This window comes from Seriola dumerili, unplaced genomic scaffold (assembly GCF_002260705.1).
Source record: "Seriola dumerili isolate Sdu_G_001 unplaced genomic scaffold, Sdu_1.0 BDQW01000091.1, whole genome shotgun sequence".
In the NCBI taxonomy this organism is placed as follows: Eukaryota; Metazoa; Chordata; class Actinopteri; order Carangiformes; family Carangidae; genus Seriola; species Seriola dumerili.
In genome coordinates, this window is record NW_019174346.1 from 5,635,158 (window position 1) to 5,652,593 (window position 17,436).

The following is a 17,436-nucleotide window of genomic DNA, read 5'->3' on the forward strand; positions in this document are numbered from 1 at the left end:
GATATTAATATTTATATATACTATTTACTGTTAAATTCAGTTGCAGTTTCATATGTAACAAGCTGAAGCATGGTGTGTCGTCCCTCAACTTACAAACACAAGTGTCCAGCCTCAGTCTATAAAAAGAGCAGTGTGTTGCAGGAGGGCCTCAGTGTGTGTGTGTGTGTGTGTGTGTGTGTGTGCTGTTTTGTCTCTCCATTAGCACCCATTCAAGAGACAATGAGTTAGAGAAGCAGACGATGGGCTTGTTAACACACAGGCATTAGTGAATCAGTGTGTGTCTTTGTGAGGGAGGGGACACTCCTCTAGTGTTATGACGGGAGTCTTTCACCAACGATACACTCCCCTCCAACACCACAAGTGTCCGGCCACTGAATGGGGAGGATTTGTTGCTCTACACCTAATTAAACAGTGCTTTGAGTAGCAGTTATGGTGAGGGCCCCTTTGTTCCAATTCACCTTCTAAAGCACCTTCGAAAGCTTAAAGTTTGACTTTGGTGACAGTGATGGTGCGCTCCTGAAAGCCAGCTTTGCTGTGACAAATGCATGAGCTGCCTTTCATACACATGATCACAGCTCCTCACACTGTTTGTGATCTACAGAAGTGTTCGATGTCGTATTTCATCTCACAAATGACTGCAAGTCTTCTCAAGATGATCACTCACGTCCACAATCATTATTCTTTTTATATTCCAGAACAACATTTTAATATGTAGTCATAATTTAAATGTAGGTTTTTTTTCTTACATGTAGTCAAACAGTATGAGGTAGATAATATAGTGAAGATGTTTGGGATCTGCTTAGCTCTGTGGATTGTGAGCAGGGCCGACTCCAGGGGGTTTAGGAGATTATGATGCTCTCTGTGCTTTGTGCAGCAGCCTATGGGCTTGACCTGAGGGAGGGAGACACATGCCTTTGTGGCCCTGAGAAGGGACAACAGATCATGAGTAATGGTGTCTAGTTAGTTCAGCTCAGAGTTTTTTTTTTTGTATGTCAAGGAGGTCAGTAGCAGTGTTAGACTGGTCTGTTGGTGTGGTGATATCCTGGGATGATATTTGCCTTTTATTTAAGAAAAAAAAAAAAAAAAGTCTTTTAGCCTGTGATTGTGTCCAGAGGTTTCTCCTTTGCCACAACTACATTGGAGCAATTTGTAAAGTCTGCAATTAAATTTAGCTTTTCTTCTCACATTGCCTTATTTTGTTTAATAATTTATTTTGTAAATTAATTATTTATTTAAAGGTGTAATATCTCCAAGGATTTAACGCCTTTGAAGTGTTGAATTCTGCCACCTTGACAACCCTGAAAGAATTTCATTATTTTATATAGATAGATAGATAGATTGATAGATTGTGTGTGTGTGTGTGTGTGTGTGTGTGTGTGTGTGTGTGTGTGTGTGTGTGTGCGTGCGTGTGCGCGTGCGCGTGTGTGTGTGTGCGTGTGTGTGTGTGCATATACGTACTTTATTTATTTTTTAACTTAAGGGATATTGAATGTTTCCAGAGATGTAATCCCTGACTTTAGTGTGACTCCAGTGCTGTCTTGGTCCCTTCTTCAGCTAACATTAAAATGAATGGTAGCTGCTCAGATGTGTCACATGTAAGCTGTAGTCACACGGTTTGCTGGCTGCTCAATCTGCATTCAGGAAACTGGGACAGGATCAGTTCAGAGACAAGGGGGAAAAAAATCAGAAATCAGAGAGTGGGAGCTGCTGGAACTTCTCATCCCTTGCAAACTCTCCCTTGTATTTGGTGAGCTTCGCTGCCTTGTAATGATGCGTGTGTGCTGCTGACACTGGGTTGTGTCTTTGCGGCAGGGAGAGCAGACGTTTGTGGAGCTGCACTTGGCATCCGGCTGCCACTGTTTCCAGGCAGGATGATGGTGATGATGGGACGCTGGTTTACTTGTATGTCCAAGGGAACATCTGCCAGAGCTGTTGTTCAAGGGTGTGTGTGTGTGTGTCTGTGTGTGTGTGTGTGTTTGTGTGTGTGAGGTGCAGAGACAGTGAGTGGTGCAATGAAATCCAACACTGTTCTCTGTTATCTTTTTGTAGATTTTTTGCTTTCATTGTGATTTAGTGGTTGTATAATGTGAACAACACCAGGTCTGCCTTTCTGTTCCACTACTCTACAGCACTTCATCAAAAGAAATTAAAATATTATTTCTCAAATTGTTTTACAATAGAGGCACAATTTGGAATTGGTCTGAGGAGTTTAAAAATGATTTGAGCTATAACTGGAAATATATAAAAAAAATAATCCCTGCTGTGCACAAACATCATGGCATAATTTTATTTTGTAAACTGTATCCCCGCAAAAATATTGGCTCATGCTAGTGTGTAATATGAGACAGGAAGGTTGAGCGTGTCTTTGTGGCAAATTTGGCCAGCCCTGTCCCTGTCAGTGTGTTGATGTTGGTCCAACCCCCATCTCCACCATTGTTCCTGCTCAAATAAGCCAGCTCTATTTCCAACATGCTACTGTTGTTATTATATCGCAGGTGTGTTTTTTTTTTGTAACCAAATGGATGAATAATATTCTGTATTATTATTATTTACACTATCTTTATTTTTAGGTATTTCCATTTAAAGTAGAGGAGATTGCATTTAAAGTATTTTCATGCTAAATAATCAAACCGTATTCAATGTTTTTTACTCTTAAAAGTGATCACTCGTTTTTATTGTTATTATCTTTCTTGTTCCAGATTGGTATGTAAAATATATACATTGTATTTTCTGGTTTTATGACTCTGTTTATATTACATAATGGTACTGATACAGATATATTCAGCATTAGTGTAATTTAGATCAACATTTGTCTGAATTATTATTTTTGTTAAGATGTTTCATACAGTATAATATTACTGAATTTTAATCTCAAAAATCCAAACTAATTAAACACTGGATTGTTGCAAAAAGGGGTTTTTACTGGTTGTTGGCGACACTGTGTTTCCATCTGTTTAATTACATCATTTATTTTCACATAAAGCCACATTTTCTAAATCCAGTAGTGGACCTCCTGCCGGAGCCTTTTGGTTTTCTGCTTTTTGCTTGTGGGTTGCGGTGCTAGCAATATGTTCGGAGGCAGGCCTGGTACTCACTGTGGGAGCAGCGTTGATTGTTGTGCGAACACAATGCCTTTGCCTTCTTACTTCACTGGTTCCTTTGCTTTCCTTCCTCTGCCTTTGAATTTGCTCATTTTCTGCCCTGTTTTGTTCCCCCTCCTGCCCCCTTTGATTGGCCCCTGCATAGCAACTTGTCACATGGAGCACGGAAGCTTATAACTGCTCTTCTTTGCAGACTTTGTTTTTGCTAAAATGTTATTGTAGCAGGACATTTACAATCTTAACAATTCGTTTTTCACCTCATTTGATTCTGTGCTTTATTTTTAACACAGCTAATCATTTATGAAATTATTATATTTGCTTCAGTATGAATTAATTAGATTAATTTAAAGTTTTTTTTTGTCAAAATATTAAAAATATTATCAAGATAACATAGACATCAATCACTGATTTGTGAGGATTTGTTTGTTCGATTCTGTAAATTTACCAAATTTAATGTATAAGACAAATTATGAAAAACATACCAGGGATGAATTTTGCTGTTTTGTTACTACATCAATTTTAAAAAGACATTTATTAGAAACAAGTGAATCTGTTCTGTTTCTGTTCAGTTCAGCAACAGAGTGAGTTTGGTTTTATGAATCATCTTGAACACAGATAGTCACCGTATCTGTGGCTTCGTCCCTGATTGAACAATATTGATATGTTGACATTGATCCTTTCACCTTTTACTAAAACTGTCACTGAAGCCCCCCCCATACACACACACACACACACACACACACACACACACACACACACACACACCCTCTCTCTCTCACTATCACCCTGTCAAATGCATCTATACTCACCCATAACCATTTACTGCAAGAGGTCAATATGTAAACACACACATTTATGTTAATACAAAGTGTGTATATAATTTTAGCTGCCCTGACGTAATGATTATATCTCAGTAATTGCTGTCAATTGCCATGACAAATTAAATGTGTTTTTATTTGAAATGATTATTTGAATGTCATATTGTTTAAACTGAAAAATATTAGTTTGGATCAAATGATCTTATTATTCATGCATTCATGTTAATTATATTATTTATAAAATGATGAAATGTTGCCTGGGAAAAGGAGGAAATAATGAAGCACAAACAGCATTCACATTAAGGTTTTTATCTATTTTGCCTTTTTTCGTCTCCCCCAAAATGATTTCAGTTTTTAATGAGGGTTTAGATTTATTTTAGGGATGTAGCAAATTCATTAAAACCTAAATATGTTTGCTTAATTGCTTCACACCTCTGATTGCACCTAATGTCAATTGCTCATTTCTTGATTCATTATCACTCTCAGCAGTTTTGTTGTTGATGTTATTGCACTCTTACATGATTGTAGTTTTTTTTTTTGAACATGTAGAAATGAGTTTAATCAATGAATAAAAAATGTAAATTTTAATTTCTACATTCATCACTTATCAAGATATGAAACCACATTTAAATACAACTAAGCAGGAATTATTAAAGAGGAAAACATTTTTTTTTAACAAAACTGACATTTTTACAAACAGTGAGAAAAGGAATCACAGCTCTGGGCCCACAACACTGACCTGAGAAGAGAGGGGGAGAAAAATGCTTGCTAAGCTATCCGTTTCACACACACAGGGACAGAAGGTTCGATATTCATTCGATCGATGAATGAAAAGGCACAATGGCAAAATCGGACGGGCTCCTTTTCAAATCCACGTCTCCAATGTCCCCCCCGCCACCCCTCCACAGTCTGCAGTCGCTGGGCGGCTGGTGTGGCAGGCAGAGAGAGAAAGAGAGAGAGAGGAGAGCAAGGGTTACATCAAGGCTGCTCCCTGGACCGTGCAAACAAGTCTAGACCAGTGACCTGTTCAATGGCTCCTTTTGAGGAGTGGGGCAAGTTCGGTCAGAGCGAGGAGAAAGGCAGGCATAGCCTCTTTTCACTGCCGAAGCAGCTCACAGCCCGCGATCGACAGGAGGTAAGGAGGGCCGGGAGGGCAGGCATCTGCTTCCATGGTTACGGGCCGGGTATGGGGACCCTACTATTGAGGAAGCTCCGTTCTCATGCTCCCACAGAGGCAATGTCACGCATTTTAAAAATGCGTCAGGCCGGGGCGAGGACCATATCCACCAGCGGTAGAGTTGCTCTTTGAGAGGGGAAATAAAATGATAGCACGTCAGTTTGAGGAGGGAAAAAAGAGTAGGGGGAAACGCTTTGGGATGGGGGTGGCAGCATGAGCTTGAGAAAGAAAGAAATGCGTCACATGATCTTGGCAAATCCTAATTCAAACTAAGATAATTTTTTCGACGAGCCGCAGTGATGTTGTCAAATTTTCTGGGTCTACAGTTTGGGCTGCTCTTGTGTGAATTGGTATTGTTTTGTGGAAGTCAGTGGCTTACATGATTTATTCTCGGAGGGAGCAAAGGTCAAGGTTTATGTGGTGAACTCCTTTGTTGAGTTGCAGAGATATCATCTTAATGAGGGTTCTCCCCAACCAGCAATTTTCATGTTCATCATACTTAACCCTTTTTTTAACTTTTTCACAGTTATTTTATTCCGTAACATTTATTACTTTTAAGCAGAAAACTGTAACCTGGTAATAATGTCAGTATTTATAGGCAGGTGTTGACAGATCAGTAAAGTGTGCACAATCGCTACAATAACAGAGGCTGTGTGTGTGAAAATGAATTGAAAATCTGTCGAATGTGAGGAGTCACATCTGTCTGTTTGTTTGTTGATTTGTTTGTGTTTGGGCACAAGCTGTGTGTGTGCTGAGATGAATGGATGCTTTGGGCTTTTCTTCGCGAAGGAGGGGTGTGTTGGAACGTTGAATTTGGTCATGCAGCTGACGCTTTACCCCCTAACACACTCCAAACAGAACGGACAGATGGCCGGCCCTCAGGAAGGGCTTGGGGCGTTGGATTTGCTCTCAGACCGTGGGAAAGTCTTTGGCTGACTTCACCTGCTCAGGGAGCTGATGTGACTGGATTAAACGGCAATGAAAGAAGTGAGAAATGAAAACTAACGTGGACTACGGTGCACGAGGCTTTGTGCGAGTGGAAGCATTTTCTCATATTTTGTGAGAAAATAGGACAAAGCGAGACCCATAAAAATGATTTACTATTTAAATTACATTTTCTTTCTAAACAGCAAACATGTAAAATATTACTTTTTCTGTGCACAAAGGGAGACAGGGTGGATGGGTTCATTCTATTTTCTGCATGTGTCTTTATAATCCTAATTGGAAACAGTTGATCCTCAGTTTGTTGGGACATTAGACATGATGTTTGGCCATCTCGCGCTCTGCTTTTGATTATCTCCGTCTCACAGAGATGGCCATGTGCGCGCTTTGATTTATTGTTATTAAAAAAGAATGGGGCTGTTTGTCAGGCTTTCATCTGACTGATGCTAAGATACATGCACACTTCAAATTCATACTCATAAGAAACCACAGGCCGTGCAGTTAATGGCTCATTAATTATCAGTTTGAATGTGCAATAAAGTTAGATGGATGAGTTGCACTGAAACATTTTGTTTTGCTCATTTCTGGATGTTGGAATTTATGAATATGCCAGTCAAACTGGTGCTGACAAGTGGGAAACTCACATTTCAAACCATGCAAATGAATTATCAGAAACAAAAACAAAAATCGCTGTCATAACCGGAATAATGATCAGTGTAGCATGAAGTCCAGACAGATAGCTCTTTATTCTGGTTTAACTCTGGCAGAGAATTTTTGAAAAATATGCAAAATAATTTGCCAAGTCTCTTTGTACACAGGCAAAAAAAAAAAAAAAAAAATCACAAAATTGTTATGTTTATAACACCAGCTCGGGCGTCCCCCAAATGTTGATTCATAACCACAAGAATCCCTGATTGCTGCTGCTTTGAGTGCCATGCTCTCAATGGAATACTCCATTGCAGTTTGCCTACAAAAAGGCATTATCTTTCATACAAGTAGAGAGCATAAGAGTTCAATTTGGGTACAAGTCAAGTGCTCTCCACCCGAGAAGTGTGTGTGTGTGTGTGTGTGTGCGTGTGTGTGTGTGTGTGTTTTGTGTTGTGTTGAGGGAACTGTGGAGGACTAATCAAATGAGGTTATGCGTGGAGTGGTGTAGTCAGGGTTTGACAAGAAATGTGAACTTGACTCTGCAGTGCTTAAGAGACCCTTAGAGGAATTTTGTGTGGAGCAGTTTTAGTCGTAGGTGTTTTGTGTTCTTCAGATTAAGCCAAAGTCTGCCTTATATCTGGGAATGATTTGTGCCATAAGCTCATACAGTTGTACATTTGATATTTATTTGCACCAACCAGAGTAGTGACACTGGTACAAATGTCTTTTTTTTCCCCTCTTTTTCTTTCTCTCTCAGCTGTAATGGCGTGACACAGACTAGCTAAGCACTTCATTCAAAGACACATGATGTTCCAACTCTTTCCTCTAATTGTGTGTCTGAGTTAATTTCATCCTTTCATAAAAACACACTTTTTTTGTACGACTGCAGAACTGTGTAACATTGATGTAGATGAAGCTGGTCTCTGACAGTGGACGAACACTAATTGGGTTACTAGAGCTCGATCCCCATTCGCTCATACACTGTATATAAATATACACTAAGAGACATTTTGTGCTCTGGCCTCACTGACCTGTTCACATCATGGTTTATTTTTATAGTGGTAATTTGCTATTGGCTCGATGGTTTGGTTTCAGAGGCCCACATCATTAATCATGGAGGGCATTACTGCAGTGTAATTACACTTTCTCTCAGCGAACCCGCAACATTTCCCGCGTGTGTGCTCTCTATCTCTGCCTATAGCGCAAAAACACACACACAGTCGCGATGGAGTGTGTTCCACAACACTACAGCACAGGAGAGAGTTGAAGTGCCTGATCTGTAATGCTGAAATGCTACACAGCAGTGTGTATCCAGAGAGGTATAATTTCCTCATATAAAATACAAAAGTCAATATTCTTCTTAACCACGTTTGAGAAGAACGACTGAAAGAGTCTTTTTAAGTCGGGTGTGTTGGTGTTGATCGACTACACTGGGACATCCTCTTAAAGAATGTTGTTTGAAGGTGTTTGCAAGAACTTAAGACAAGAGTTGACAATAATTGAAACTGCAAACACCCCAGGAAACAAATGAATGTGTGTGCAGGGAGGGGGGTGGAATCATTGGCAATACTGTGTAACCTCTTTAAGATGATTATTCCACACAAAATGCACCCCCGGGGTGTGTGACACATTTCTGAATGGGCTCTTCCGCGGGATTTAACGGGTTAACAGCAGACAAAGGGAGCTGGGACCATGTAGCCCAGCAGGGGAGACCCCAGTGGAAACACCAGGCTGCCTTATAATCCCCACTCTGTCCCATCCTGCTTGCTCTGCCTGCAATCACGGCTGACTGACATGTGCTCTGTAAGGCTGTATGGCTTTGGGGTGAGAGGAGCCACATGTTATAAACTGGAGCGCATCTCTGCAGAATTCCCTCCAAGACCTCATGCACACACACACACACACACACACACACCCCTCCAGGCCATGTGAGGATATTTCATGCTTTTGGACTAGCTGGCTAGAGAAATGATAATCTAAGACAAATGGTTTAATTCCGAATGGATGGACATGAACTTTGGACAGAAGCCTGACTTTATGGTCTATCAGCTGCATGTGATTTCACGCTGTGAGTCCTGCTCCATCATATGCATTTAGAAGTATCATACAGCTAACTGAAGGTCAACATGTGTCATAGTGATCTGGGTGTGTACTGGAGATCATAGAGGTCTAGCAGAATAAATCCAGTGCATAATACAGTGTTGCACAGTTGTCAGTTCCACTGGTGTTCGCAAGCACGTCTGTTATCTGTGTTATACTTGACTGGTCACAATCTGGCTTGCCATTTTATTTTTATATAATATCATAGTCATATTCTCTGAATGAGCAGTCACGTTGTTTTAAAAAGATAAATCCAATCAGTTTTATTTTCTTTCATCAGAGTTGACCCTGGAGCTCTGTTTTTATATCAGTAAAATATATATTTTTTATTTTCATACAGTGATTTAAGTTTAAAGCCTTATCCAACTAATAAAATATTTTTATGTTACTTGACTTTAGGTTTTCAGTATGCCATGTTTGACTAGTTTAGTTTTTTATTTAAATATAAATACGTTTCTGTGCTGTGAAGATGTAGTGAGTTACTTATGAAATCCAAATGAGTTTTTGCTTTTTTCCTCCAGATATTTCCTTTAATTCAGCCACGTTGTAATGAAAAGTCAGTCCATAAAACAAAACTTAATGATACTTGTGGGAGTTCTGGTTTAACATCACCATGGAGAGATGTTTTCAAAGCTCAGTTACAAATCTTCCTCTTCGATACGCATCGCTTTTGTGCTTCTTTCTAGGTGAAGTGCACTTTTTAAATGTCGAGAATTAACAAAACAAATGTGATAATATTTTTCAACGACACAAGTGATTAATCTAAATGATCAATTACCATAAAGGAGGGCTGAACAATTTATCGAAATATTATCAAAATCGCAATAAGTGTTTTAATATTTGATACAGGTAAAATGTGTTACAATGTATCATAAATGAAGCAGAGATAACCCCAGCCTATAAATCATATTCTCCAGATGTGAACATGCTTGTTGGTTCATCATTTTTATATTTTTTCAGTGAAAATGAAAAACAGAAATGATTCTGACTGAAATTGTGACTCATATCGCAGTCGGAATCGTTGCACATTGTTCAGCCGTATCATAAATCAACACCACGAATGTACACGCCCTCTTTTTAATTAAACTGGATGTATAGTTAGAAACAGCTACAGGGTTGTCTCATGAAGCTTAATAGTTAGAACTAACTTTGCCAGCTAGGGTTTGTTTTCCTCTTAAGCCAGGCTTGACTCAAACCTTTGCTGAAACATTTCTGATGTCCTGGATCTCCGTCATGATCATCATGTTTTCTGGATGTAAAAAGACAATAAAACATCATTTAGGACAGTATTTCTGATTTTGTAGTTTGAAAAGGCAGGAAATCATTTCCTCGGTGGCCCTCTTCATGTGCACAGCTGTGAATTTTAAGGAGGAAAAAGGCATAATAATTTTAACAGCTATCCAACTGTAATGGTGTCTTATTTTTGAATTATTCCTGACGTCAAGATAAATGGAAGGCTGTGTTTTTTATTACATCTGACAGCTTACCGGATTTGGGTATAACTCAAAAGTTTGGTTCTATGAAAAGTTTAAAGTCGTCGTTTGACCTCGCTGATGTCTGTACGCTGCACCGTGGACGTCTTAAGGATTCAAAGCATGTTTCTGGATCCACTCAGACGGTGCTTAGGAAGTCAATTACAAGCTAATGGTCGTTTTCATTTGAAGGCAGCTGATTCACCTGCTGTCCTGCAAGTCACCTGCTTTATTAGCCACAATAAGAGATGCAGAGACGTTCCACTATCTAGTACCCAACTGTGAGCAAAAGGCATCTGAGCTCCAACAGCCATTTAAAAATCATCAAATATTAATTCATCTCCACTTGGTTATGAGTTTTAGCTTATTGACTGGTACCTCCTAATTGTGTCTGATTGTTTGGCAAGAGCCTAATTAAAGTCTTGAATCGGCAGTCATTTTTTCAAAGCCGTACACTAATTCACGTAATTTCAAGTGTTCTTCTTCCCATTGTCAGGCGATTGCTTTGATAATGAGAGGTTGTGCGGAGGCATTATCTTTGGGAAAGCATTTGGTAGGGACACGCTGAGAAAAGGTATCATTATGATAACTGCCTTCTCTGCCTCTTAAATGAGAAGTCATCCTTAATGTTTTCAATTGCAGGACGCTTCTCCAGAGATAGCCTGTGGAAAATGATTTGTGCCATACGATGTTTCTTAAGTTTCTTAAATTTACACACCTATCGTTAAGATGTTAGATAGAGCAGACAGAGGCAGAAAACTGTCTTTTAGTTTTGCATCATTACTCATGTTGGGTATCACCAGAGCACAGTGTTGAATGTGGGATGATTCCTCAAATAACCCTTAGGGAACTAAAGCTGGAGGAATTTTTTGTAGCCTTTTACTGGCTGCATACAGCTTAAAGAATAGTCCTGTGTACTCTTTAATTAATGATAAATCCGAATTGTATGCACATTAATGACATAACCTTTTGTGTCTCTCAGTGTTGACTGTTTTGTTGTCGAGTTTTATTTATGAGCACCTTGAGTTTTAGCTCACCTGTACCACCATGCTGTTTCATCCTCTCCTGTGTTGTATATTTGAAATGAACTAATAGCAGTAATGCACTGCTATGTAACAGCTTCCAGATTAAATATTGTTTTGCTTTTTAATGTCAAGAGCATTTGTCAGTTCTCAGTTCTTCTAATGGCAGACCACATGAATACCAAATGTTAAAATCAAAACCATGCATCTACCTACTCGCATGACTTCTAATAAGCATATAATGATTACAGAATTTATCTAAATATCACAGGGATGTTTTCAAAGCTGCTCTGTGTGTTTGAGTCATAGCTAGTTAGGTGTTAATGTGGCAAATTATAATATTGAATACTTCAAAGAACATAATGCAGGTACCTAAAGGCAGCATTCTGGCATCCATATTTTTAAAACTGACTTGTTTTATTTTTTAAAAAATACATAAACAGTTGTTACTCGATCACACAAAAGGTTTTTAGATATCGTGGAGATTCATCTCTGATTTCTGTGGTATCTTTGTTTAACATTTCTGTACAGCAGCTGTGTACTTTTAATTACATTTTGATTTGATGACAATGCTAACCTTATCTTTTGTTTGGTGCTAATTCTATCACTATGTAAATGTTAAACTAATCCTTTCATTTCTCCATTGTTTTTGTGGTAATGCCTGGGCTGCCTGATAGGAGACAGTGGTAATTAAAACACAAGGCCGGGTCAGGAGGTGAGCCAAACGCACAATAAACTGCTCCCCGAGATTCCAGGACGAAAGGTGCCACAGAGTCCAATCCATTTTAATTGTCGTTTGAATTAATTTGAAAATGCTCAGGTCAATTAAGAAGATGCATTCCTCTGGCTGTGTGTAATGTCATATTCATCGATCCACAGAGGTTACTTTATGCACTCATGTGTAGGATACATTTATGTTTCTGAAACTCCGCCGTTTGGAATTCATTAGGTATTGATCCCTCTCAGCGACGGTAAAAGCACGGTCTGATAGCAGCCTTGTCTGAAGCCAGGTAATCAATTCAGTGCCATTCAGAAACAGATGCCCTTTTACTTTGTTACTGTTACGCATCAACATTTGCTATCCCAGCAAAAAAACATTTCTATCTCTATCGCCAAGTGACTTTGAATTAAGATACAGAATTTTTGTCTCTTTGTGTGCACTGGTAGAAAGATTACAGAGATTTTTCTGTTTGTAAAAAAACATCAACAGTTGAATTTGTTGTTTCTAATTTTTGCAGTTTTTGTCTCAATGCCCCTCCATGTTCGTGGTCTGTATGAGTTTTGGTCGTCTCTGCACAGCCTCTTCCTCTCCCTTCCACTCTCACAATCTGATTCTCGCCCACCGTCCATCCCTCCCTGTGCGCTGATTGGCTGACGGTTAGTCAGCTGCAGCCAATAAGTCTTGTTGAAAATCTCAGTGTTTAGTCTGGTGCTAGGCAGCAGGATCAACAGACAGGTGGATCAGGCAAAGTCATCGCCCCGGTTGGCTGCACGGCAAAGCTCTGTTAGCTTTTAAAGCAACATTACACCCTGGGTTAGCAGTCACAAAACATTATGTCCGTCATCTTAAACAGTTTAGTCAATATTTGTGAGCATCAACAGCTCTCTTCTAAAGCCAGAGTACTGAGAAGCATTGCTGAAATTTTGTCAAATGTTCAACAGAAATAACACGTCTCTGCTCTCATGACTGAATTTTCATTTTGGGTTTTTGCACCCAATTAAGCTGTATTTTATTGTACCATTTACACATAAACGATTGTGCTCTGTGTGCATCATATGGCTCAGAAGTAGATTTTCTAAATTAACGTCAACAGGACATCGGAATTTATTTCGTGCAATGTCTATAAGCGTCATGACTCTCTTGTTTTTAGTCTTTGCACTCGAGATGTCGTATTTGTTCTCGTACTAAAGTGATATTATTTCTTTGTGAATTCTTTTTTTTTTGCAAGAGGCTGAACACTAAGAAAGAGGGGCCAGACCAGGGCGCAGTAAGACTAGGCCCCTCTACAGGGGAAGCAGAATAAACCCTGTGTGCTGCCTCCGCTCTCTCTTTCATTGCCAGTCACAGTCTGCACTTTCTCTCCAGTTTGCACAATAACTCAGGAAACAGACTTATCCAAAATATTCTGTGCAGACTGTCAAATTTCAGCATTTAGGTTTTTTATTGTGTTATTCTATCCTTGGCAAGTCAAGTCACATACTCAACCACTACGAAATGGCTGGATGGGTATGTCTCTCATTAGACTGAACTGTATAAAATTGTGTCTGGATTAACCTGTTGACTGTTTTTTCTGTCATGGCTTGAGGCAACATTAAATTAATGGAGATAAGAGCTTTGAGCCAAAAATAACACCCTGTCTCTGGTGTGCCTGTGGAGAATAAAATAGCACAAATGATCTTCAGAGTTTTGGCTGCCAGTGTGAGTGTGTGTGAGTTTTGGTAAAGATAACAAAAACGTGTGGTAGACTTTTAAAAATGCCAATTGTCAAATGAACAACTCCTGATTAATACAGCATTTATTTTTATTTTTTTTAAAAAGGGTGCCTACAGAGAACTCCTGTGCACATTGTTATTGTTTCCACCTCTATCTTACCCTCCCCCAATGATTATAAATATTTATCATGTCCTATGTATTACCAGGTTGAGAAGTCTGTCTGATTTCTCCACCCCTGTCTGGTTCACAATGGCATATCCCATACCCAAGGGAAGTCCTTTACCCCAACACCCCCCCACTCTCCAATTTGAACTTTGACCCTGGCCTCCTGCCTCTCAGGATATGAAATGACCCTCTAAGTGGGGGAATGTTTTGGAACTGTTTTAGCTGAGTCTGTTTAATGTAGGCTGAAGAAGAGCAGAAGAGGAGCTCAGAGAGATTCATGGCCATTTTGTTTAGAGGTCTCTTATTTTGTCTATTCAATCACAATGACTAGCACAAAGTAAATGATTGTATGTGTCAGACAATGGGGAATGCATGTAATTACACTTTATCGTCTTAGGTATAGTGTGCTGCGTGCGAAAGGATTGTGTGACATGGCATACAAAGTGGGTGTGGTGGTTAATCTTCTCAGCTAGTAACGGCACTCATCTCATATTTAATAAGCACATGTGCCAATCATGGAGAATGACAAAAATGGCTCACCAGTAGTTCAGTACGTAGCGGTTAGTAAAATGTATTTCATTGTTGGTGAGGTGCAGAGTGGCAGTGCAGACCCACTGGGATGTCACTGTAAATACGAATACAAGTCATAACCAACCAGTTTGATGTGCAGGAAAGCGCAGACGTCTGTGTGGCTGTGTTGCAGCAGTAAGGTGTTGAATGCACGTGATTTTAATCAAAGTAACCACAATGAATTCTCCAGTGTGATGGCAACACTTCTCAAGTTAAGATTCTGCAGGTCTAACGCACGTCTGTCCTGCTGCCTTCAGCTTTCAACTGAAGGTGAAAGTTGTGCTACAAGCAGTAGTTGTTGTTAATGATAGATAATAGTAAGAATCAGCCATCACTCCTGAGCTCAGTGCAGACTGCTGTACTGCAATTCTAATCATATTACGCATGTATCTTTAATGCCAGTCTAAACGTGTCTACTGATTGGAGAATGTGTTTATTTACATTATTCGATATTATTGGGTAAATGTCGTGCATTTCTGTCTTGGTTTCATTTGCCTGCGGGATAAGCAGATTATCAAATGAGTGACACTGAATTCCAAATCAGCAAATCATCTCCTGGTATTTTGATGATTTGCATGAATCTCCAAACAATTTAACTACCAAGCTGTAGTAATGCTGTTTTGCACCACCGTGAAAAAGATCTTACTGTGTTTGTCCTGGCCACAACAACCGTCTGCGGTTGAGTGTCGGCCATAAGACATACTGGCCACAATTGATTTTGGATAAATATTCTATGGTTTTTGCATTTGAATGCGTATATATCTTATGGTTTTCTCTAACCAGTATAATTCACTCTCTCTGCTCTTCTTTTAGAAATCATACACAAATATCTGTTTTCTGCATTACTAGCAGTAGTTACAAAGTCTGAATTTACTTTTAGTGACATGCTTACTCACTGAAATCATATTATAAATACTACATTGCAACAAATGGAGCTGTTCAGATATGCACATGAATATCTTATGTTTTTCCACTGCATGTTACTTGCTCACTTGCTGGTTATGTTCTATGTCAAATGAAGCTCTGCTCTCTGGTATATGCAGCATCCTTTGTGGTTGTTGTGCATTCACACACGTACAAAGTTGAAATTTGGTAAGCACAATCTGTGGAAACGGAAATTACGATTTGATTGTCAGCTATCGAAAAACATTTCTACAAATGCTACATAGACACAAATCTAATAAAACACAAAATTCAGTGTAACACAAAACAGCCCGTGCCATAGCTTCCTGCTCCAGTCACAAACTGAGCATCATGAACACGAGCAGGTATGGCAGATGCTCAACAGTTTGGTGTTAAATTGAGTGAGGGAGGTGGCGTGTGAGAGGCTCTCGGGGCACAACTTTAATCTCGTGTCTGGTGGATCCTTTGCTCTTCAGTGAGTCACAGGTTCTTGTGTTATTGTAACACACCACCTGATTGTGTTTGGCTACTGTTCTGGCTAAACTTCACAGGTGTGCAGCATGGGAAGGCATGTTTGCCTGCTGTTGATGCATGAGAGATTCATATTCACATACTGGTTAGAAGTCCCTGCTGTATTTATTCAGTCACTGAAGAAACAGGACTTGAAGTGAAGTGAAGTTATTTCCTCAGTACACCCTTTTTTGGACTCTTCAGCCACAGTACTTGACTTATTTGATATATCATACATCTGGTCTATTGTTTGTCTGGCGTGGTTTGGATGAATCGTGTTTTTAGAAAAGAAGCATATAAGCTTTATTTCAGTCACATTTTAATCAAGAGCTAGAGTGCGAGTTCGTTATTAGCTCATCGTTCATCCAGCCTGTTGTATTTACTCTGTCAAAAAAATTCTGGCGTCTGAGCTGAAATCTTAAGCAACCACCCCGCCCATAGAGTTGACTTTGGAAAGCGCGAAGCATTCCTGCTCAACACCACATTAGCCCCTACTTCTCCCCACCTCGGGGTGCTGGGCAGCCTGCCAGGTAGAGAGGTTGCCATGACTCCTAACCCCCCCCTTTGCCCCCCCCCCCCTCCCTGAAGGTGTCAGATTTTGGGAGGGGGCAGGCCGGGTTAACATTTTGATTCCGACAAAAGATGTCAGCAGATGTCACAATGTCAGCAGAATACTTACTGGGAATGCTGTGGCTTTTCTGGTAGGAAATCATGTGATTTATCCAGCCAAGATTTTGTAATGGTGCTAGGCGAGAGAGAGGGAGAGACACACACACAGAGGGAGAAAAGGGGGGAAACTTTGAATAAAGCACATCGTTTTTATCCAGTTTTTTTCTCTGCTGTTCTTGTTTGTTTCATAGAAAATGGCGGACAGCGCATCGCTGAACTGAACCCGGATTGTCAGTGAGCTCAGTTTAGAAGTGCCCCTCGGTCTTTTCATCAGTCCTCTCATTACCAAAAACATAAACAAAAAAAAAAAAAAAAAAAAAAACGCTTGCAGCTCATTGCTCACACCCAGGTAGGAAGTGTAAAAATAGAGATGGTGAACCAGACAGGATAGTAGAAATCTGGGTAAGTGGCATTTTCACTCCCTCCTCACTTCAGACTTCCCTTTGTCGCACTGCAGCCAGAGGAATATTCCGTTGTTTGTGGCTCTCTGGCATCGGCACAGTTAATGGTAGCTGACCGTGGCATGCTTGATTACACTGGCATCCCTCTCAGGCTCTGCTCTCTGCTATCTGCGGTCTTGGCTAAGTTGAGCTAACCTCTCACCACAGCCACATTGCTGCTGGCCAGGAAGAGGACTGCTACGGCAATTCTGCCGGCTAGTTTGGGGTAGCAGTCCGCAACAGAGTTTTGATTGTTATTATTACGGACTTAATTTTATATTTCGGAACTGCTGAGGCATGTGGTGCTCCCAAACCGAGGCACAGCAACTTAAGAATGTACAGTAATTTGTGTTTGAATATTTTTCCCCATGTGCAGCTGATGTTGTCAGAACAGTTGCTGGCATGTTTTGCAATGTAATGCTCCTCTTTTTTCGTTTCTCACCATCACTAGTTTCTTTGCACAGT

The 17,436-nt window shown here is 39.9% G+C and overlaps 1 long non-coding RNA gene across 1 annotated transcript in view; it reads left to right on the forward strand.

Annotated features, from left to right (window-relative positions):
- LOC111222363 overlaps positions 1–17,436 on the forward strand; it is a 45,595-nt gene that overhangs the window by 13,648 nt on the left and 14,511 nt on the right. The gene's annotated exons all lie outside the window — the stretch shown is intronic.